This window comes from Notamacropus eugenii, chromosome 1 (assembly GCF_028372415.1).
Source record: "Notamacropus eugenii isolate mMacEug1 chromosome 1, mMacEug1.pri_v2, whole genome shotgun sequence".
Taxonomy (NCBI): Eukaryota; Metazoa; Chordata; class Mammalia; order Diprotodontia; family Macropodidae; genus Notamacropus; species Notamacropus eugenii.
In genome coordinates this window covers 409,013,579-409,020,108 of record NC_092872.1, presented here as the reverse complement: position 1 = coordinate 409,020,108, position 6,530 = coordinate 409,013,579, and positions in this window count along the sequence as shown.

Genomic DNA, 6,530 nt, shown 5'->3' with positions numbered 1-6,530 from the left:
ACACATGTAATAATGATAGACACCATTTTTGTTTAGTGATTTTACATTTTACAAAGCACTTTTCTTAAAACAACTCTGGAGGGAAGACACAGACCATCAGCATGCATGTGCAAATGTGCAAAACAGGCACATATCACATAGGGCATGGCCTCCTGTATATGAAATGCACACAGACAGTCACCATGATCATGTGCATTCAGTGCATGAAAATGCATGCATGCAGCTCACATGTGTATGCATACTTGTACAGGACATATACATGCAATGTGCATAGACTCATGAACGCATACATATATATGTATATACATACATATACATGCATGAATTCATATAGGTGCATATGCATACAAATGTACTCACACGTTTTATAAAAGAGCAAATAAAACTGTTAAAATTTTCCGGATCGTGGGTTGTAATCCAGGCATTGGATTACTGTGTAGGCTTTGCTATAAAGTAAAGAGAAAGGCTGTCTCCCCCAGATGCTCAGCAGGCCAGACAGAGCCATCTGCTTTCTCTCCCACTGTCTAATGTTGGCTCCACCCCTGGGGAGGTAGGCTGCAGAGTCCCAGGAGTGGGACATGGGGCGACAGATGTTCTATCTCTTGAGGTTTCTCAGCTGCCTGGAGAGCACACAGGATGTTAAGACTGGTCCATGGAACATTTCTGAGTTTGTTTTCTTCCTGTTACATTCTCCCCACCCCTCCCTCCGCCTTTAACTGTCTCTCTACCTCTGTCAAGTCCCCCACTTCTCTCTCCACCCCTTCCCCCGCCTCATCTTTTTCCAAATTCTCTGTGATTGAAGCAGTTATACCTCACTGACAGAGAGAAACTTCAGCCAGAGAAGCCACCTGGCCTCATCTGGAGTCTTTGTCTCAGGTCTCAAGGTATTTACATTGGATTCTGACTCTGTCACGTAAGTGGGCTCATTGTGGTGGTCTAGTTCAGGAGTAAAGAAGAAGAAATGGTGTCAGGCAAGTTGGATCTTTTGGGTTGGAAGGAAGAAATGCATGCAGTTCATATGGGTAACAGTTCCCTTCCATACTGAGCTCTCTTAGTGAGGAGTTAATATTTTCTGACCTGTACTATCACACTGGTTCCTGAGGTCTTAAAGACCTTAGTGATCATTTAGTAGAAAGGCAGTGTGGTTTTATGGAAATGGAGCTGGATTTGGAGTCAAAAGACTTGGCTTTGCATCCTAGTTCTGAAATTTACTAGCTGTATAACCATGAGCAAGCTATTTACGCTCTCGGAGCCTCAGTTTCTTTGTACAATGAAGATAATAAAATCATGGACCTTTCAGAGCTGAAATGTATCATGGGATCACAGGTGCATAGTTGGAAGGGGCCTTAGTTTAGTCCAACCTTTTAAGTTTACAGATGAGAAATCTGAGGCCCAGGGAAATTCAGTTGTTGTTTGGCCTTCATTTTCAAAGAAGACCAATGACATCACTGGTGATGTCTTGACTCACCCGTTAACTAGATTAAAATGAGGCAGAGCTACACAGTCATCAGCCTCACTTTCTCCTCCAGAGTCATTTAAGTCCAGTAGTAGGACAAAAGTCAGGATGATTCAATGGCCCAGGATGCAGTGGATAACCTTGGTGTCTAAATTATCCATACTGCCTGCTTTAACAGCTTTCATGGCCTTTGGAACAAATTGTTCTCGTCCTCCCATTCTGCTCGAGGGGAGTCTTCACTTACTTGGGGTAGACATCCCTCTAATTCACGGATGGGTTTGAGGCCCATCACTTACCCTCAATCTGTCTGTCTACCAAGACGGTTTTACCGGGGTGTGGCCACTGCACATGCTACAGCTTCTTGGAGCCACAGTTCGGAGTCAAGAAGTTTAGTAACTTGTCCATGATCATACATGTAATAAGTGGCTAGAGTTGGGATTTGAACTCAGGTGCTGGGACTCCAGTTTCAACATTTATTCATAGCACTACCCTGGATCTTAGACGTGATCTAGTCCAGTCCTCTCATTTTACAGATGCAGAAAATGAGATTCAGGGTTAGTGACTCACCTAAGTTCAGTGGTAGAGCATGGACAAGAATCAGATATCTTGATTTCCATCTACTTCTACTTCCACTACTTCACAGAACTGTTAAGCTTTGTAAACAGTAGAGTGCTATAGAAACTCAAGACACTATGTAAATGCCATTTATCATTTTTGCCTCTTTGTTTCATAGAGAGTGAAAGTAATTTGGCTAAGATCACACAGAGAGTTAGTGGCAAAAGTCGGGATCAGGATCACAGAACATAGAGTCAAAGAGGCAAAAGGGAGATGATCCTCGAGAATCATCTTTGCCAACTCCTTTTCAAATCCATATTCTTTATATCAGACCATGCTGCCTCCCAAAGATGGCAAATGTGCCCAACAGCTGGTTAGTTTCTCCCATCTGGCCAGGGAATGCAAAGGATCGTAAAGGCACTGCTAGTTCTCCCTGAAATCTGAGCTTGTGATTCTTCCGTCACAAAGCACGTACTCTTGCAGAACTTTCCTATTCTCTCTAGCTCGAAAAGATATATTTTCCAGCCTTCCATGCCCTGAATTGGACCCCAGTCTGAGGTGCCCCTAGAAACAGAGAATGTTAGAACTGAGGGCTGGGAGTAGGGAGGTCTTAAGGACCATTTATTCCAAACCTTTTATTTTATAAAATGCCCAGACAGGGGAAGGGACTTACCCAACATCAGATAGAATCCAAAATAGAGCCCAGACCTCCAGACTCCTAGACCAGGGTTCTTTCTGTTATTCCAGGTTATATCTCTCATGTCCACCAGTAGCATGAATCAATATAATGAAATATTGCAGCAGAAAGGTCACTGAATTTGGAGTCAGAGGAGCTGGGCTCCAGTGCTAGTCCAGTTATTTATCTATCTCCTCTGTAATCATGGGACATGATTTCGCCTTTTGGTGCCTCAGGTTCTCCATCTGTAATATGAGAGTAAGAGAAGATGACCTGTAAGGTCCCTTATGTGGTACAACATAATTATGTCTATAGAGAAAAATGTTCTCTAAATACTCTTGAGAGCAGCTCAGTAGTTCCCTTTGAGTGGACACTCTTCACGCTTCTCAATGTTTTTCCTCAAGGTATAATGAGAAAAGCAGAAATCTGAGAGCTAAGAGCTAGGTGGGAGTTCCAGCTGTACCTTTAACTAGTTTTGTGACTTTGAGTGACTCACTTTTCTTGCGACCTCAGTTTCCCTAAAGTGAGGATAACGATGTTTGAAAGACCTAGGAATTGATATAGGAAAAGCTAAGCATTGTCGTGAAAGTGCTATTAAAATGAGTTATTATTTATGAGCCTTGAGGTGAGTGGTCATTAAATTCTTCTAGCCTTGAGGCCACTGAGAATAGAGTGAGGGAGGGGAGCCAGGTGACAGACAGCAGGCCCTCAGCACCCTCCCGGCCTGCAGTGGAGCCCGCTTGGGCCTGCATGGCCATATAAGGGAAGGAACATTGGCTGAAGTGGGGCTAGGCGGAGTGGGGGGTGGGAAGGCCTTGCTCAGGACAGGGATGGAGAAAACCCAGACATCCACTGTTTATTTTCTCCTTCTTGTGTACATCCTCTTGGCTTACGGGGCTCAGGTCAGAGACCCAGCGTCTCCCCAAGAGAGGCTGCTCCTTATTTCCTAAAGACTGGAGATAGAATGAAAAGTGTACATATGTGAGCAGGGAATTGGGGGTGCTACAGAAGGGTGGGGGCAATTGGGAGGGGCATGCTGCTCCTCCTCCACTCCCTTCAGGATTCGCAGCAAATGCAGACACAGGTTGAGACGCAGGAGCATGGCTGAGAGGCTGCCAGTGGTGGGCAGAACGATCAGGTAAGATCCATCTACTTGGAAGCCCCTGATATGAATGAAGGGGTCTGTGACTAGATCAGGAAGCTGGCAGGGAGGGTGGGGCATGAGACCTTTCTTCTCTCTGAGAATAATAACGATAGAATGAATACTTCCAAAGAAGAGGGCCTGCTTCCCCTTTGTCTTTAGATCCCAACACTTTGGCACAGTGCCTGGCACTTAGTAGGCACTTACTAAATGCTTGCTGATTGGCAACAACATTCCCCATTTCTAGATCACTTCATGGTGTTTGGCCTCTCTGTTTCCTCCTCTGTAAAGTGGGGTCATTGTGAGGCAAGTGCTCTGTAAATCCTAAAGTACTATAGAAATATGTTTCTTGTCCCCATTTTATAGAGGGTGAAGCCAAGGCTCAGGGAGATAAAGTGTCTTGCTCAGTAGATGGAAGGGCTAGGATGAGAACCCAGGCCTCAACTCCAGATTCATCTTTCTTTCAACTACCCTGTCCTGTCCATCCATTTATTTTATTTTGGAGAGGGAAATGAGGAGTGGGTGATGAGGTCCATGGGACTCAGAGCTTGGACAGGATGGAGACAACCACTTAAAGTCCCCCTCGGATAAGGAAAAAGTTGAGCCTTAAAACTTAGACCCCAGACTCCATAAAGATCTAAAAAGTAGAACTAGTCTCCCCTCAGTTAATTTCACCGACTCTCCAAGATCAGACACCGCAAGTGTTTCCTCCCACTTGACCAAGGGAAAACTCTTTCAGGAGTCTCCTGACTCCCTGGAACCTTGGAAGCGTCCTCTCTGGCCCTCAGGCTCCTCTTCTATCAAAAGAGGAGATTGGACTAGTTGATCTCCAAGAGCCCTCCCAACTCTAATGTTCTATGATACCCTCCTATGAAGTTAAAATCTAAGAACTCAACAATGTACAATGGTACAGAATTGTACTATTAGAAACTATTGCAAAGCTCTTAATAATGTAGACAAAAGTATGGTGAAATCACAGAAGGTTCTCATGAGCCCTGCCTTATGAAAGTTTTTTCCACATCATACATATGTATCTCTATGTTTTCTCCGTTTCCTCTTTCTGGTGCCTACAAGGGCCAGTTGGAATGGACTGACACATCTGACCCATCTGGATCACCTTCCCCTCCTTTGTCTCCCAGCCCGAGGTGCAGTGCTGCATCTCTGGTCAGTTGTGAGTCTGAGATGAAGCACTGTAGCTCGGGAAGGGAGGAACTGTCCAGCTCTAGAGGATGACGTCACCTCACTAGGAGCCTCTGTCTCCACCTGAGGCCAACAAGCCAAGCTGGGTAAGTAGGGGCTGGGGAGAGAGGCATAGCAAGAGTAGGACAGAGACCTAGGCACACACTTGATCTTAGCACTGGCAATATGAGAAATTTCGCCTGTTCCTGATGCCCATGTCTGAAGTCACTTCTGAATGGAGCCCTACCTCCACAGCTCAGAACACAGCCTGAGAAGATGACTGACCTGAGAAAGACCTGAGAAGATGACTGATCCAAATACTCTTTGGGCTTCTTCTGGACATTAGGGATGAAGGTATCACATGAGCTGATTCTTCCTATCCTTTTGTTCTATTCGTGTGTTCAGTCTTTTGCAAATGTTTCCAGAAGCCTATAGGTGTGAGGCCCTGTATTTGGAGCCAGTAGGGGAACAGAGATGAATGAGACATGATTTTGGTTCCCTATGAGCTTGCATTTTAGTAGGACTGGTGAGAAAAAATAGCTATAATACAGGTTACTATGTGGATACTAAATGAAGAGGCAGTGGATAAGCAGAGAGAGCCTCAGAACCGGAATATTTGGGTTCATATCCAGTGTCTAACATACTAGCTCCATGCTAGCCCTAGGTCCTCTAGGCTGTGTGTTTGTCCTTCATTGCCGAAGAAGACCATGCCATCACAGAAATAATGACATGACTTGTGCTTGACTTTGTTTTGAGTGAGGGAGGGCTGTGCAGGTCACCAGCTTCACTTCTCCTCCAGAGACATCTGAATCCAGTGACCAGATATTCATCAGGATGACTGGAGATGACCCAGGATGAGGCAATTGGGGTTAAGTGACTTGTCCAAGGTCACATAGCTAGTGAGAGTCAAGTGTCTGAGGTGAGATTTGAATTCAAGTCCTCCTGACTCCTGCACTGGTGCTTTATCCACCGCACCACCTAGCTGCCCCAGGTGCTCTAGGCTACTCTCTATTATAACCAACTACAGAAAAGGTGCTTACCTATACCTTACCTATAGAGGGAGCTTCCTCATCCAACAGTTCCATTTAGCAATGAAATCACAGGTCCAGTCCCTATCCCATTATGTAAATATCCTCAGACATGAACATCACATTCAAAAGAGGCAAAGACTACTTCCTTCTGGGAACATCATAGAGGAAGTATTATTTCAATTGTTCCTTGAAAGATGCAGGTTCCCAACCCATATGCTAGACATTCTATAGACAGAAATGAATGGGGAAGACATTGCCTACCGAGCCAAGGAACTAAGCAAAAGCACTGAAGTGGATAGAGTTAGGGCCTGTTCAGGGAATGGTGAAGCATCAGTCCAAATCAGTGGAGCGTAGGGGAGCACAGGTTTGAAATGAAAGGGAGGCCAGATGTCAGGAGCTCTTGAATCCTAAACTAAGGTATTTGGATTTTATTTATTCATTTGATAAATCCTGACTTTATTCTTAGGAAGTAGGGAGCCATTGAAGGTTTCT